Source organism: Oryx dammah, unplaced genomic scaffold (assembly GCF_014754425.2).
Source record: "Oryx dammah isolate SB20612 unplaced genomic scaffold, SCBI_Odam_1.1 HiC_scaffold_11163, whole genome shotgun sequence".
Taxonomy (NCBI): domain Eukaryota; kingdom Metazoa; phylum Chordata; class Mammalia; order Artiodactyla; family Bovidae; genus Oryx; species Oryx dammah.
Window position 1 is genome coordinate 4,803,085 of NW_024080556.1, and position 17,887 is coordinate 4,820,971.

Below are 17,887 nucleotides of genomic sequence, written 5' to 3' on the forward strand. Positions count from 1 at the left end.
CCTAAATCAGATTGATTATATTCTTTGCAGCCAAAGATGGAGAAGCTCTATACAATCAGCAAAAACAAAACCTGGAGCTGCCTGTGGCTCAGATCATGAACTCCTTATTGCCAAATTCAGACTTAAATTGAAAAAAGTGGGGAAAACCACTAGACCATTCAGATATGACCTAAATCAAATTCCTTATGATTCTACAGTGGAAGTGAGAAATAGATCAAGGGATAGATCTGATAGAGTGCCTGAAGAACTATGGACAGAGGTTTGTGACATTGTACAAGAGCAGGGATCAAGACCATACCCAAGAAAAAGAAATGTAAAAAGGCCAAATGGTTGTCTGAGGAGGCTTTACAAACAGCTGTGAAGAGACGCGAAAGGTAAAGGAGAAAAGGAAAAATATACCCATTTGAATGCAGAGTTCCAAAGAACAGCAGGGAGAGATAAGAAAGCCTTCCTCAGCCAACAATCAAAGAAATAGAGGAAAACAATAAAATGGGAAAGAGTAGAGATCTCTTCAAGAAAATTAGAGATACCAAGGTAATATTTCATGAAAAGATGGGCTCAATAAAGGACAGAAATGGTATACACCTCACAGAAGCAGAAGATATTAAGAATAGGTGGCAAGAGTACACAGAAGAACTATACAAAAAATACTTCATGACCCAGATAATCACGATGGTGTGATCACTCATCTAGAGCCAGACATCCTGGAATGTGAAGTCAAGTGGGCCTTACAAAGCATCTACGAACAAAGCTAGTGGAGGTGATGGAATTCCAGTTGAGCTGTTTCAAATCCTAAAAGACGATGCTGTGAAAGTGCAGCACTCAATATGCCAGCAAATTTGGAAAACTCAACGGTGACCACAGGACTGGAAAAGGTCAGTTTTCATTCCAGTCACAAAGAAAGGCAATGCCAAAGAATGCTCAAACTATAGCACATTGCATTCATCTCACCTGCTAGCAAAGTAATGCTCAAAATTCTCCAAGCCAGGCTTCAACAGTATATGAACCTTTACCTTTCAGATGTTCAAGCTGGATTTAAAAAGACAGAGGAACCAGAGATCAAATTACCAACATCTGTTGGATCATCGAAAAAGCAAGAGTTTCAGAAAAACATCTATTTCTGCTTTATTGACTATGCCAAAGTCTTTGATTATGTGGATCACAACAAACTGGAAAATTCTTCACGAGATGGGAATACCAGGCCACTTGACCTGCTTCCTGAGAAATCTGTATGCAGATCAAGAAGCAACAGTTAGAACTGGACCTGGAACAACCAACTGGTTCCATATAGGAAAAGGTGTACATCAAGGCTGTATATTGTTACCATGCTTGTTTAACTTATATGCAGAGTACATCATGAGAAACGCTGGGCTGGATGAAGCACAAGCTGGAACCAAGATTGCCGGGAGAAATATCAATAACCTCAGATATGCAGATGACACCATCCTTATGGCAGAAAGTGAAGAAAAACTAAAGAGCCTCTTGATGAAAGTGAAAGAGGAGAATGAAAACGTTGCCTTAAAGCTCAACATTCAGAACTAAGATCATGGCATCTGGTCCCATCACTTCATGGGAAATAGATGGGGAAACAGTGGAAACAGTGACAGACTTTATTTTTTTGGTCTCCAAAGTCACTGCAGATGGTGACTGCAGCCATGAAATTAAAAGACGCTTGTTCCTTGGAAGTTATGACCAACCGAGACAGCATATTAAAAAGCAGAGACAGGTCAGCATGCTTGGGGCTGGTGCACGGGGATGACCCAGAGAGATGTTATGGGAAGGGAGGTGGGAGGGGGGTTCATGTTTGGGAACGCATGTACACCCATGGTGGATTCATGTCAATGTATGGCAAAACCAATACAGTATTGTAAAGTAAAATAAAGTAAAAATAAAATTTTAATTAAAAAAAAAAAAGCAGAGACATTACTTTGCCAACAAAGGTCTGTCTAGTGAAAGCTATGGTTTTTCCAGTAATCATGTGTGGATGTGAGAGTTGGACTATAAAGAAAGCTGAGCACCAAAGAATTGATGCGTTTGAACCTTGGTGTTGGTTAAGACTCTTGAGAGTCCCCTGGACTGCAAGGAGATCCAACCAGTCCATGCTAAAGGAAATCAATCCTGAATATTCATTGGAAGGACTGATGCTGAAGCTGAAACTCCAATACTTTGGCCACCTGATGCAAAGAACTGACTCAATTGAAAAGACCCTGATGCTGGAAAAGATTGAACGTGGGAGAAGGGGATGACAGAGATTGAGATGGTTGGATGGCATCACCAACTCAATGGACATGAGTCTGAGTAAACTCCAAGAGTTGGTGATGGACAGGGAGGGCTGGCACGCTGCAGTCCATGAAGTTGCAAAGAGTCAGACCGACTGAATGACTGAACTGAATTGAACTGAATAATTTAGAAGGAGAATGAAGTATTTCAGTACTAAAAGCCAAGACTAAATTTAAAATTAAAAAAAAAATGAAGTCAGAATGAAGGGAAACAATAAGGCTGGCTTTCTGGGAGAGTGGCAGAACAACTGGAGCCTGGGGCTTCAGGAAGAAATAATCCATTCTTCCCTCCTCCTGGTAGAAACTAATTAGAAACCAGCTGTCAAGGGAGAAGCACAATTTGAAAAGTCCCAGCCCTGCCTCTTATAGATAATAGAGAGGATGGGTTTGGAGCTGAGGGATCAAAAGTAAAGCGCAGCACACAAGTTATTATATTTTGATGCCAGTTTTCTTGTCCCTAGAATTCTAGTAAGAGTAAAACTTGCTGTCTGTTTTATAATCATGTGATAGGTACTGCTTAAGTTCATTTCTTTCTTCCAAGAAGCATTAAAATATAAAATATAAGTACTGCTTATTATTATGTTTGTACAGTATTATTATATTTGTACATTTTGTGTTTCTTCATTAAACACATTTTTTTCCCTAATTATCTTCACTGACTTTCTCCCTACTTGTATCTTACAACTATGGAATTTTACAAAATTCAGAAAATCCTACTTTCAAGTCATTGGTAAATGATATCATTCTTGGTGTCTTTTAGCACTTTTTTTCCCAGATGAAAAAGTTAACAGCTTCCCTTTGCTACTAAATAATCCATAATTCTTCAATTAAGACATGAGAAGACTTAAACACTGTCTTCATCCTTTCAGGCTGCTATAACAAAATACCAAAGATTGAATGGCTTAAGAACAAGAGAAATTTATTTCTCACAATTCTGAAGCCCATAAGTCTGAGATCAGGGTGCCAGCATGGTCAAATAAGGGCCCTCTTCTGGGTCACAGACTTCCACTGTATCTTTATGTGGTTGAAGGGGCTGGGGAATTCTGTGGAGTCTCTTTTAAGAGTACTAATCACATTCATGGAGGCTCTGCCCTCAAGACCTAAGCACCTATCAAAAGCCCTATCCCTAATACCATCACACTGGACATTAGGTTTTAAAACATAAATTTGAGGTGGGGCTTCCCTGGTGGCTCAGCTGGTAAAGATTCCACCTGCAATGCAGGAGACCGGGTTCAATCCCTGGGTTGGGAAGATCCCTTGGAGAAGGGAAAGGCTACCCACTCCAGTATTCTGGCCTGGAGAATTTCATGGACTGTATAGTTCATGGGGTAGCAAAGAGTCGGACACACAACTGAGCGACTTTCACTTTCTTTTCCATTCAGATGGGGTTTCCCAGGTGGCGCTATTGATAAAGAATCTGCCTGCCAATGCAGGAAACTTAAGAGATTCCTGGGTGGGTTCAATTCCTGGGTTGGGAAAATCCCCTGGAGGAGCAAATGGCCACCCACTCCAGTATTCTTGCCTGAAAAATTCCATGGACAGTGGAGCCTGGCAAGCCACAGTCCATGGGATTGCAAAGAGTCAGACACAGCACGCACACACATATTCAGATCATAGCAACCGTTGATGAAATTCTGTTTTTCTTTTTAAATAACTTTGCATTCTGAATTAACAGCATTTTACTTTTAAGAGAGTTGTGAAATTATACTAAATAAAATTAGAAAACTTGAATGTGAAAACTACAATATATAAGGACCGACTGTTCTCACTCCAGAGTTCCGCACAAGAGCAACTTAAATTGGTAAACTCTGAAATACTGATTTTTGTCTTATTAACCATTCCATGAAATAGTAAGAAAGTTAAAATTAATTAAACATATTTTAAAATTACACTATATGTTCTTAAAACATGTTTGTATTGTTTTTGCTTTTCAGGAAGCAACTGAAGTGCTATTCTGAAGAACAGGTTGAAAACACAAATACAGAAACTGCTTATTTAGGAACTGTTTTGTTACACACCAATAAAAAGTCTAATGTTTTCAAGAAAATATGCTAAAAATATTTTTATAATATATAAAATGTATTACTTAGCTTTAATCACAAAAATCAAATTTCTTCAAAATATAAATTTCTTTTGCTTCCTTGTGTTTGTATGTTATTTCATTTTTATAACTTTTAGAAATATTTGATTTGTAAGTAGATGTACCACCTCCAAGTTGCTGTCCCAACAGGTCATAAAATCCTTTAAAGAGTTGAAAGAGCTGTCTAGTTTTGACTCAATTTCTCTAGATCAGATTGAAAGCATTCTGAATTTTTATATTGTACCAGGGGATCTGTTTTTTTCTATCCTCATAAGGCTCTAATTTCCGATGAGCTAAGCCATTTTAATTTCTAAGGATTTGGGAGAAATGAGATTGTTTTAAACCTTTTTTTTTTTTTCCCAAAGTTGCTATTTTTCAGATCCACAGAAATCCCAGGAATTCTAGATTATCCTAGATTTCTGAGTCTGCCACCCCTGGCCAGTCTTCTAAGAAGAGCTTTTCCAGTGTCCTTTGTTTGAACAAATCCAAACTCCTCTGCTATCCCCTTCTTCCCACTCAAAACTGTCCCTATGAAGAGTGTGACCTCCTGCAACCCAAGATTACACCAAAAGAGATACTTATTTTCAAGAGATAAAATTAGAGAGTGCCAAAAAGCCACAAATTACCATAGCTAAGTTAACCAAAAGCTCTCATACTATAAAAACTGCACTTTCTAATCAGAAAAGTCTAAAGGAAATGCTCAATTTAGAAGAATAACTCTAATCAACGCTTTGTGGCCATGTCGAGAGCAAGGAGAAGTGACATTCACAAGTCACCTTCCAGCAAGTGACACTCAGGAAGCATATGAAACAGCTGGGAGAATCCAGCAAGTCCCAGAGCTCTTTCTACAGGATACCGTTGCCTAGAATACTTGCCCCAGGTCGTTGGTAATCTTGCTAAACATGAAAAGTTTAATCTTGCTAAATCATGAAAAGTTATTAACTTCAGTTCAGTTCAGTTCAGTCACTCAGTCATACCCAACTCTTTGCGACCCCATGAATTGCAGCAGGCCAGGCCTCCCTGTCCATCACCAACACCCAGAGTTCACTCAAACTCACATCCATTGAGTTGGTGATACCATCCAGCCAACTCATCCTCTGTCATCCCCTTCTCCTCCTGCCCCCAATCCCTCCCAGCACCAGAGTCTTTTCCAATGAGTCAACTCTTCGCATGAGGTGGCCAAAGTACTGGAGTTTCAGCTTTAGCATCATTCCTTCCAAAGAACACCCAGGACTGATCTCTTTTAGAATAGACTGGTTGAATCTCCTTGCAGTCCAAGCGACTCTCAAGAGTCTTCTCCAACACCACAGTTTAAAAGCATCAATTCTTTGGCGCTCAGCTTTCTTCACAGTCCAACTCTCACAACCATACATGACTCCTGGAAAAACCATAGCCTTGACTAGACGGACCTTTGTTGGCAAAGTAATGTCTCTGCTTTTGAATATGCTATCTAGGTTGGTCATAAGTTTCCTTCCAAAGAGTAAGCGTCTTTTAATTTCATGGCTGCAGTCACCATCTGCAGTGATTTTGGAGCCCAAAAAAATAAAGTCTGACACTGTTTCCAGTGTATCCCCATCTATTTCTCATAAAATGATGGTACCAGATGCCATGATCTTAGTTTTCTGAATGTTACTGTGTAATAACTCCAGATATCTTTGTATATATTTACTTTGTATACATTTACTTAATAACAGGCATTCTAGTGAGAAGACTACAAGGAATAAGATGCTGTCTTCACCTTCCAAGAGTCTCAGGGTAGTTGGGGAAATAGTAGCAGAAAAGATGATATACAGTACACGGAGGTATAACATGGTACACGAGAGAGAGAGAGACGTACGGTGCTGGAGGGGTACAGAGGAGGGGCATGGGCTGGAGGGAGGGCATCTTGTGAGGATGGAGATGGATGAGGGGCACATTCCAGGAAACGGTGATGCCTGAAATAAGTGGTAAGATAAACATGAGATTAGCCAAGTAGGAGCGTTCTGACAGAAAGTGTCGGGGGCGGGGGGGAAACGAAGGCTGAAACACTACTAGGTAGCGAGTTCCTTGGAGGTAGTAAGGCTCTTCCTTACTCAACATTTTTGTTTGCCATCTTATGAGATGTCTGACACTAGTAGATGCAGACTCACTGTTCAGTGTATGAATGCAGCACAGAGCTTGGGAAAAGCAAGAAGCCATCAGTCATATGGGCACTGCCATGGGTAAAACAGATAGCTAGTTCAGCGCTGGGAGCTCAGCTCTGTGGTCTGCTGATGACCTAGAGAGGTGGGGTAAGCGGGTGGCAGTGATGTCCAAAAGGCAAGGGATACTGGCGGCTCAGCAGTAAAGAATCCACTTGCTGTGAACGATATGCGGAAACTTGGGGGTTCAGTCCCCAGGTCGGGAAGATCCCCTGGAGGAAGAAATGGCAACCACTCCAGTATTCTTACCTGGAAAATCCCATGGACAGAGGAGCCTGGCAGGCTGCAGTATACGGGTCACAAAAGAGTTGGACATGATGACTGAGAGACTAAACGACAACAGCTGTGTATACACATGGCTGAGTCACTTCGTCGTATAGCAGAAACTAACACAACATTGTAAACCAAGTATGCCCCAATTAAAAAAAAAAGGAAGAAGAAGCCATCTGATGTTACTGGAGCACCAGTCCACTCCAGGAGGAACAGCTTTCATGTCCCGAGAGCACTGATGAGACCACACCACTCGTTAACTGAGGAGGCTAATAATTCCCTCAGTTCCAACCCCAGAGGGGTGAGAAAACTCTACCATTAAAATGAGGAGAGAGAGAGACTAACAAGAAAGACTTAAAAACCAGATTTCCTAATGAAAATCCAATTTACTCTCCATTTCACAACACTTTCTTTTGCTTGGAAAACTAAATTCCAAGAACTACAATTGTGACATCTAAGGAACAAATTTCTACATTTGGCTTCTGGAAGAGATGCAGAAATCTTCACAGCTAAACACTGTGAAAGCCACAAAATTGATTACTCTCTGTAGGCTTTCCTTACCTCAAGCTGTATTCAGTCCACTGGATTTTTTTTTTTAATTTCCATAGATTTTCAATAAAGAACTTTTCTAATGTAACAGAGCAAGGGCTCATGGGCCGGTGGCACAGAAAGCCAAACTCGGACAGAGGGTGTTTGCAACAAAGTAAGGGTTTCTTTGCAGGGTGGCAAGCAAAGAGAAAGGGCAGCTCAGAACTCCCCAGTGGCTTTTAAACAAGGCTTAGGGAGGATAATTAGGATGAAGATAACAGGGTCTCAGGACGCCTCATCAGCTCATGGACATTCTGACTCATTGGCCGGTGGTGAAGTAACAGCGCGATGTTTCAGGAATCTCTGTCATCAACCGTCTGGCTCCAGCCTGGGGTCTGCGTGCTTCTGGATAGCATTCAGTCATCCTCCTCCACTGGGTGGGGGTGACTTAGTTTTTACTGAGCAACCCATAGATATGCATCAGATAGCTTTATATATTCCTTCAGGAGGGATGAGGAGTCTTGTGACTCTACTATTCTTATCATTAAGATAATGGAGGATATGAAGGGACTTTTTTACCTGGGAAGACTCCACAGGGTTCTGCTTGGTTTCAGCGCCCCCCCCTCCTCTTTCTTTGATACTCTTCAATCCTGAGGGAAACAGAGGTAGGACAAGAAAGGGGAAAAAGTTTGGGATAGGAGTATTAACCCTAATCTCAGGGGAACTCAGTTTTAAGAGGACTGGATTTCTCTAGACAAATCATTTGAGAGTAAAGGGAATTTTTAAAAATTTGCTTCTTAGCCATAGACTTTCTTTAAAAGTTTCTGATTTAATTTCTCTAGGTTTCTAGCTGTCTGCTTTTTAAAATTTCCTAAAATTATTATAGTGATTACATGCTCAGTTGCTCAGTCGTGTCCAACTCTTTGCGACTCCATGAACTGTAGCCCGCCAGGCTCTTCCTTCCATGGAATTTTCCTGGAAAGAATACTAGAGTAGGTTGCCATTTCCTACTCCAACAGTTATTATAGTCAGTCAGTCATTTCAGTCATTCAGTCATGTCCGACTCTTTGCGACCCCATGAATAGCAGCACGCCAGGCCTCCCTGTCCATCACCAACTCCCGGAGTTCACTCAGACTCACATCCATCGAGTTGGTGATACCATCCAGCCATCTCATCCTCTGTCGTCCCCTTTTCCTCCTGCCCCCAATCCCTCCCAGCATCAGAGTCTTTTCCAATGAGTCAACTCTTCGCATGAGGTGGCCAAAGTACTGGAGCTTCAGCTTTAAAATCATTCCTTCCAAAGAACACCCAGGACTGATCTCCTTCAGAATGGACTGCTTGGATCTCCTTGCAGTCCAAGGGACTCTCAAGAGTCTTCTCCAACACCATAGTTCAAAAGCATCAATTCTTCAGCACTCAGCTTTCTTCACAGTCCAACTCTCACATCGATACATGACCACTGGAAAAACCATAGCCTTGACTAGACAGACCTTTGTTGGCAAAGTAATGTCTCTGCTTTTCAATATTCTATCTAGGTTGGTCATAACTTTCCTTCCAAGGAGTAAGCGTCTTTTAATTTCATGGCTGCAGTCACCATCTGCAGTGATTTTGGAGAACAAAAAAGTAAAGTTTGACACTGTTTCCACTGTTTCCCCATCTATTTTCCATGAAGTGATGGGACCAGATGCCATGATCTTAGTTTTCTGAGTGTTGAGCTTTAAGCCAACTTTTTCACTCTGCTCTTTCACTTTCATCAAGAGGCTTTTTAGTCCCTCTTCACTTTCTGCCATAAGGGTGGTATCATCTGCATATCTGAGGTTATTAATATTTCTCCCGGCAATCTTGATTCCAGCTTGTGCTTCTTCCAGCCCAGCGTTTCTCATGATGTACTCTGCATATTAGTTAAATTTGTACCAGAAAAATTGCAGTTTTAACTAAGACTTTTTTAAATGCTTGTTAAAAATCCATGAGCAATATGGCTTCACATAGCCTTCATTCATAAGCCAGCTACTTAAAAAAAAAAAAAGTTTCTCTGAATAATTCTGCCTTACAAATTTGTGTTTAAATTTTTTAAAATACTTTTTAATGTAAAAAGTGGCTACTTAGCTGTTGAGCAAGTCATTAAAAAATACTTTGTATATTAGCATTGTTTCTTCAGGATCTGAAAAATTCATAAAGTAAATCGATATGATGTTCCCATCTTGGTCAATGTAAGGAATGGAGAATAAGGAGGTAATAAGAATATCTTCCTGTATATCTGATAATAAGTGAAACATTTATTCTTGTACAACTGTCTCTACTCTTCTAAGTTCCATCACCTTTTGATCATTGCAGTGATTTCTGGGTAATACATCTAATTTTACCTCTTGTCCACTTTATCCTAAAGAGTGCAATCTAAAATGCTACTACTGCTACTACTAATAATAATAATTAGAGATTTACCTCGTCCTTACTACACTGAGTGTTCTACATGGACGCGTTCCTTACATTTTTGCTATGAAGTTATTATCCCTTTTTCCAGATGAGGAAACAAAACCTAAAAGATTAAATCAAATGTCCCAGTTCACAGAGCTTTTAACAGTAAAGCTGAGATTCAAATCTAACTCCAGATCCCAGCTCCAACATTTAATTGCCTCCCACTTTTCCCCAAGTGGGAGAAAGTGTTTCACTATGAAGAGAGTTTTTAGAAAAATATATTTAGGTCCAAATTCCCGTTCAAATTGTAGGTTTATGTTTTACCACCTCTGTGCCCTCAGGCAAATTCTTTGTCTCCTTTATCTTCAGTTTCTTCACCTGGGGAGGGGGGTGGGAGGGGGGGTTCATGTTTGGGAACGCATGTACACCCGTGGTGGATTCATGTCAATGTATGGCAAAACCAATACAGAATTGTAAAGTAAAATAGAAAAATAAATAAAATACGGAAAATATCTACCTTTTGATGTGGATCAATCTGAGGACTGATTACGTCATACGTAAGGCATCTAACACAATGCCCAACAGGTGGTAAGCTCTCAGTAACGGATTGCCACTCCTGTTATTGTTACGTCTGTAATGTTGCCTATATTATGTCGATCGCTGGCCCATTAGGCTTCTTATTACACCAGAACAGTGCCTAGCACGTAATGAACACAATGCGAGTGTTAATTGTTGAAATCATTGGCTGGGCACAGGGCCATGAAGAAGAGACTGTTTCTCATCAGTGAGTGCAGTGAAGAGTGACCAACTTGTATATGGTGAGTTATGAAAACAGAAGTAATCTTGTGGTGTATTCTAGAAACTTACCTTAAAAGATGGCTGTGATGCATTCCTTTGCCTTTCTCCAGCCTTTCCTGTTTTTCCTGCTTTATGGAGCAGGGTGCCTCCTTCGACCAGGAGGGCAAACACCAGCCCCTTTGGGGAAGGTGTAGAGAACTGAGCTGAAAAGAGGTTGGGTCCCTGACAATACTAGCCTTTGCTCTTTCAGGGTTGCATTGCTACTTGACCAGAAACCCAGTCCTAACTGATACGTCTCCTGGTTTCATCAGGCAAAATATTAGCAGAACAAGAAAATAGGGAATGCCTCCTCCCTACAGGGGAAGGTAGGCAGAGACAATGCCAGGGCAAAGAAACTGTTTCAAGTTGCACATATATTTTTAACCTTTTTATTTTGAGATAATTGAGATCATCACAGGTCATTTTTTTTTTTTCAAATAATTTTACTTTATTTATTTGGGGGTTGTACTGGTCTTGCTGCTGCGTGGGCTTTCTCTACTTGTGGAGAGTGGGAGTTACACTCTACTTGAGAGGTACGTGAGCTTTTCATTGCGGTGGTTTCTCTTGTTGCAGAGCACCAGCTCGAGGGAGCAGGGACTTCAGTAGTTACAGCCCTCGGGCTCTAGAGCACAGGCTCAGTAGTTGTGGCACACAGGCTCAGTTGCTCTGAGACATGTGGGATCTTCCTGGACCAGGGATTGAACCCGTGTCTCCTGCATCAGCAGGCAGATTCTTTACCACTGAGCCATCATGGAAGCCCCAACACATACATTTTTGAAATTATTATGTGTATCCTCCAAAACTGAGATGCTTAACCTTTGATCTGAATCTATGGTGTATTTGGTTTGGGAAAACCATTGGAGGGTCACAACCTTCTTCCATTCTCATTAGTAGGCATTTTCAGTTTCCTCAGGTTGGCACTAGCTGAAAGGAAGTGTCCAAGCTCCAGTGAAAGAAACATAAAAATTTATCTCCCCTGACTTTGCCTTCCCTGAAGGTAGCCGCAGACAGCATGTTTGAGACCAAAAAGAAGGAGCCTGCTGTCTGGGTTACAGTGGGTACCTGGATACTGTGGGCAGTCTGCCCAGCTACAAACCTCTTCCCACATTACTTGCAGGCTCTGATATACCAATCTAGTTATTATGATCAGATCTTACTAAAATTAAAAAAGCTCTTAGGAAAAACAGTCTTTCCAGGAATTCTGTTTACCCGTGACAAACTGATTTTACTAGAGAAATTACTCTCAGTTAAGGTACTTTCAACTCCTCTAACATGCTTAGCACACACTGTGGCCATGGTAAGTGCTGAGTAAGCTGTTTAATTAAGCAAATGAATAGACAGTATGATGAAACTTTTCCTCAATAAGATTTTTGAGATAAAAAACATCCTGCTGCTGTGGCTGCTGCTAAGTCGCTTCAGTCGTGTCCGACTCTGTGCGACCCCATAGACAGCAGCCCACCAGGCTCCCCCGTCCCTGGGATTCTCCAGGCAAGAACACTGGAGTGGGTTGCCATTTCCTTCTCCAATGCATGAAAGTGAAAAGTGAAAGTGAAGACACTCAGTCCTATCTGACTCTTAGCGACCCCATGGACTGCAGCCTACCAGGCTCCTCCGTCCATGGGATTTTCCAGGCATACCAAAATATATATTACAGAAACTGCACTTTATCCTGACTTGATGCCTAAGTATTTCAAATAATTGTATAAAATTCACATCCAGTTAGAGACCACTAGTTACGGTTACCATGGTAATGGGTCCTGTGCCTATGAGCAGAAAAAGATGATTCCTTTTGGGCAAGATACTTGAGTGTGTCTGGCTATGTGCCAAGAGTATTTTCCTTTCATTTTTCTTCAGAATAATATATGTATTTAATCAGATAGTCCTGAAAGGTTGCTGCTGAACCATGAAAAGACGCCGGGATTCTCGGCCTCTGGAGAAGAATTCAATCTGGGGCCAGAGACGAGGCTTGATTGCTCAGAGCTTTTGTGTAATAAAGTTTTATTAAAGTATAAAGAAGATAGAGAAAGCTTCTGACATAGGCATCAGAAGGGGGCAGAAAGAGTACCCCCCTGCTAGTCTTCAGCTGGATGTTATATAGTCACTAGTAGTTTGTTAATGAAATAAAGGAATGTCTTAAAACTCAGAATGGCACCAGGCCCCTCATCCATAAGATATATTTTGGGATAATCTTGGCACCAGACCAGTCATCTCAGGCCATAAAACGATTGACTTGAATCTTGTAGAAGGGCAGATTACTGTATAAATAGTTTCTTTTACATAGATTAGGGGAACAATGTCTGAGTATAACATAATGGTTTGTCAAGTAGGTTCTGAGCCATTAAAGTCTGGGGTAAAAGCATAGTATATTAACATAGTTTAAGACAAACATTTCCATAAGAAAAATACATTGGTTAACTCCAGGTTTGAGAATAGTTAACTTCAGGTGGGACCAGGTGTCCTTATGACAACACAGTATCTTAAGAGAAACCTCTTTTTTAAATTTGTATAGAGAAGGGAAAAAAAATATATCACTAGTTTGTTTCCTCCTGCTGCTTAAGAGAGGGATAAAAATGTCTGACACTCGCATATTATTTCCTCCATTTGGAGACCCCTGGCCTTCCTGCCTGTTACCCTCTCAATCCTTTATACATGTAAATTCTTCCTAGAAAGAGGGAAAACAAATTAAGTTATTTATACTAGAAACTTCTAGGATGATGATAATATGGATTAAATTCTCACTTATAAAATGTTTAATTTCACATAAAAATTAGAGCAAAGAATACATATTGCATTGTGAGGAGGTGAGTATTTTTCACTGTATGAAATGTGTGTCATATACAAACAAGTCCCTTTAACAAGAAGTATTGATATGTCTAATATTTTAAAGGGCCAGAGGTAGTCAGAGAAAGATCCAAGAGCAGCAGTTTGAAATTAAGAAATTAAAAAGCAAAAGTCAAGACACTTATCCTCCTAAGGATAATTGACGGACAACAGCAACTCTCTCTTTATTTTGAACAGGAGCATTAGCATGAAGAAGTATGTGCTTGAAAAATATTTGTATTAATCGTGCAGTGAAGTACCAAGCTGAATTAGAAGATCGAAGATCATTATCATAATCCTGGTATGCTAAAATAATAGATAATAGACACTGAGAAGAAAAAATGGACAAAATGTGGCAATGGATGCTATTATGAAAAAAATATACCATGAGTAATAAGGAAAAGACCAGAGAGGGAAGAGTAGGGTTGAAGGTGTTTTTGTTCTAACAGCTGCTCTTTCACCCCATGTCTTTAAAGCTAAGGAGGCAAAGGAGGTGGGGGATGAACTCAGAGCTTAGCTTCAAAGCTGAGTGTTTCCTCCTCTTTTCACCTTTGTAACACATTACTGATAAATATGTCTAGTTCTGGTTGCTGATGACAGAAAATTCATCTCTGTGTTCCTTGTGTTAGGTAGTTGGAATAGGAAACAGTCCAGAATGGCAGTGGCTAAAAGATAAGGAAGAAAAGCCAGTGAAAACAGAACAAAGGAAGGTCCGAGGACCGGAGTGAGGACCTCAGGTAGAACAAACAACTCTCCTGGCTAGCCTAGTTTATATCGGGCAGGTCCAGAGAGAAGAGAAAACATATAAAAAGAGGAGCCAAAGGGCCGGGGGTCGCTCTCCCTCTCTCCCGCGCACTGGGACGCTCTACTCTTTTCGTCTTTGGGTCGACATGCCCTCATGCCTCGAAGATGGATTTTCCGGCTATTTTCTAAATAAAATAGAGCTGTAACACTGATTTGTCTAAGAGCTATAACATGGTCTGTTTGAGACCTGAGAGCTGTGACACACAGAAGGCTTTAATGTCCGACACTCCAAATCTTTGTTGTGACAAGACAGAACTGAGGACCATACACTCGCCTGACACTTGGAAGGACTTAGTCCTTGTTGTGAGCTAAAAGAAGATTCTAGGGACTTGAAGAGGATAAACTTGTACACCTAAAAGCTTTCATTGATTTTATTGCTTTGTTTCCAACACATTTCTATGTACATTATGCCCCATATTTTGCAAAAGAAATCCATAAGGCAGGAATTATTAACCTAATTTTGCAGAAAAGGCTCAAATTTCTTCAAGATCAAAGCCACAATGTCTATCATGCTGTAGCATCAATTAGGCTTTCATTATGGATTCAGTGTTTCTTTTTTTTTTTTTTTTTCGGCTGTGCAAGATCATAGTTCCTGGACCAGGAATCAAGCCTAGGCCCATGACAGTGAAAACACTGAGTCTTAACTAGTGACTTCCCTATTTAATTTTTTAGTTTTCAATTCACATACAGGATAAATTATATTATAAACTGTAAAGTTATATTAGTTGAATGAATCTCAACATATTTATCATTAGAAATCATAAATGGCATTAGATTGCCAGAATTGCTCAAATCAGGTCTACATAACTCATAATAAAGCTGAACTATATTATAGCTCTAATAACAATATGGACAGCCCCAAGGGGTATTACATGGCTGAACCTCTCTACTGAAATATAAGAGTGAAGAGTTCATGCCATTTTTTAATATGAATTTATTTCTAATCTATGATTAGCTTAGATTATTTCTAATCTAATAAATTATTTCTCTCCATTCTTATCCAGACATCTTCTGAAGGGACCTGGTAAACTCTTAATTATTCTTAAACCTTGGGTCTTCCTGTATTCAGCAATAAAAATTACTACTAATTGAAGCTGTGCTATAGAAATAACTATGATGAAAAATATTTATTTAAATGTTTCACAGAATGTTAATTTTCTTTTAATAAAAAAAATTAAAAAGCTGCTTCAGGGTTTTTGATTTCTCTATTAAGCAATGGTAATTTTAGATATTAAAAAATAAATTATGGTTTTCCATAATAGTAAAATGTACCATTTTGAAAGCAAGCAAAATTCTGTAGACAGAAATATCAGTAGATCAATCCATTAGAATTATCCCCAGATAATTCTTTGCTTTTTGTATCTGTTCAGAACTGTCACTCTATAAGCTGTAAGGTTTTGTTTTGCTTGATCAAGAAATGAATGTGACTTTATGATCTGTATTCAACCGTGAAGAGCTGCTCATCAATAAAAAGTCATTAACGTCAGAACCGTGCTTTCCAGGTGGCACAGTGGTAAAGAATCTGCCTGCCAGTGCAGGAGGTGCAAGAGAAACAGACTCAATCCCTGGATCAGGAAGATCCCCTGGAGTAGGAAATGGCAACCCACTCCAGTATTCTTGCCTGGAAGTCCCATGGACAGAGGAGCCTAGTGGGATATGGGGTCTCAAACATTCAGGCAGGACTGAGCGACTGAGCACACAAATGTCAGGACAACGGGTCTAAGATTGTGCTTGAGGAAAAACCATTCCTTTAATGAAAAGTCAGGGAACTGAGTTGGGGAAGATCTGGAAGCCTTACACTGTGTATGCACGGTCTGCCCTACCTCCCAGGCAGGATGAGAGATCAGTTGTCAAGATACGACTCAGAACCTGGAGAGCTCAGAATAAGGAAGTCTAACCAGGCTTTGAATTGGGAGACTAAGTGGTGTGTTGGAAGCTGAAAGAATGAAAAAATCAAGCTGGTGACTGGGAACTGGGGAGGCAAATCAGAAGCCTTAAAGTGGGCAAAATGGTCCTGACACAGAGTAAGTAGAGTTAGCTGTACACCATGAAAGAGAGGGCTTCTCAGGTGGTGCTAGTGGTAAAGAACCTGTCTGCTAATGTAGGAAACATAAGAAACTCGGGTTCCATCTCTGGGTTGGGAAGATGCACTGGAGGAGGGCATGGCAACCCACTCTAGTATTCTTGCCTGGAGAATCCCAGGGTCAGAGGAGCCTGGCAGCCTAAGGTCCATAGGGTCACAAAGAGTCAGAAATGACTGACGTGACTTCACATGCACACACACATGAAAGAGAGGCAATCCAAAAAGAGATATCTCACATATCAGGTTCTATCCCTTATGCTCCTCCCACTTGACATTTGGTGGTTCCTATCCCTACCTCATCCAAGGCTTGAGCAGAGGACAGGACTTCAAACTGCACACTCCAAAGAGTGGCCCCCAAGCAAGACCTCAAATTATCGAGACTTAATTCCAAGTTATGGGATTAATGGTCAACAACTAATGATGACTTTTAAATATTCTTTTATAGGTATTTTTCCCTGGTGGCTCAGCAGTGGAGAATCCATCTGCCAACGCAGGAGACGTGGGTTCAATCCCTGGGTTGGGAAAGCTACCCTGGAGAAGGAAATGGCAACCCACTCCAGTATTCTTGCCTGGGAAATCCTATGGACAGAGGAGCCTGGCAGGCTTACAGTACATAGGGGTAGCAAGAGTCAGACACAACTTAGCAATTAAACCAGCACCACCACGTAGATATTTTTAAAGCAAATTTTAAGTTTGCAGTCTTTAGCAAGATTTCTGTTTGTTTTCTTATTGTGCTGGAAAACAAATATTCATTATTTGTTTCTAGAAAAATATGTACCTTTTGTTTTGTTTCATTTGGAAATGGAAACTTTAATAAAGAAAACTGACAAATAATTATTAAAAAGAAGAAAAGACAGAGGAGCCTGGTATGCTGCAGTCCATGGAGTGGCAGAGTGGGACACGACTTAGCCACTGAACAACAACAACAACTAATAATAATAATAAATAGCTGAAGCAAATATACACATCACTAAGGAAAAGCATTTTGAAAACATGTTCATATCAAGATGTAAACTAGTCTGGATTACTGGATTTGGGGAATCAAAAAAATTCTAGAAATTCTGAATTATTGGAATTTAGGCATTTGAAGAAATTAAGGACTAGAACAGGTGTTTAAGGGACCATGGAGGGCAAAGTGGACTTCAGGAGCTGTGGTTACTAGGAATGATGTAGTGGTAATGTAGTAGTAACAGCTCTTATTTATGAACATTTGCTGTACACCAGGTTCTGCCCTAAGAGCTTTGTAGGCTTTGACCATGAAGTAGGCACTATTACGTCCATTTCACTGATGAGCAAAATGAGGTTTAGGAATATAATACCTTATTCAAGGTTGTTACATAGAATAAATCCAAAACAAAGTCATAAACATTCTCTTTCTTCCCTTCTTGAGGATAAACAAGTTAAATTAATAGAAATGTGTTACAGATTTGGAGGGTAGAAGGGGTGAAGATATTAATACTATAAAGTAAAATAGGGAAATATGTGTTGGTCAGGGTAACAGAACAAGGATGAAGTGAAGTGAAGTCACTCAGTCGTGTCCGACTCTTTGCGACCCCTTGGACTGTAGCCCACCAGGCATCTCTGTCCATG

General features: G+C 40.3%; 1 protein-coding gene across 1 annotated transcript in view; it reads left to right on the forward strand.

Moving 5' to 3' along the window:
* Positions 1–4,363, forward strand: part of LOC120860689 (fibrocystin-L-like) — a 177,416-nt gene extending 173,053 nt beyond the window's left edge. The window contains exon 78 of the mRNA XM_040236441.1: positions 4,214–4,363. The gene's annotated coding sequence lies outside the window, so the exon portion shown is untranslated. The remainder of the gene's footprint in view (positions 1–4,213) is intronic.
* The last annotated feature ends 13,524 nt before the right edge of the window (positions 4,364–17,887 follow it).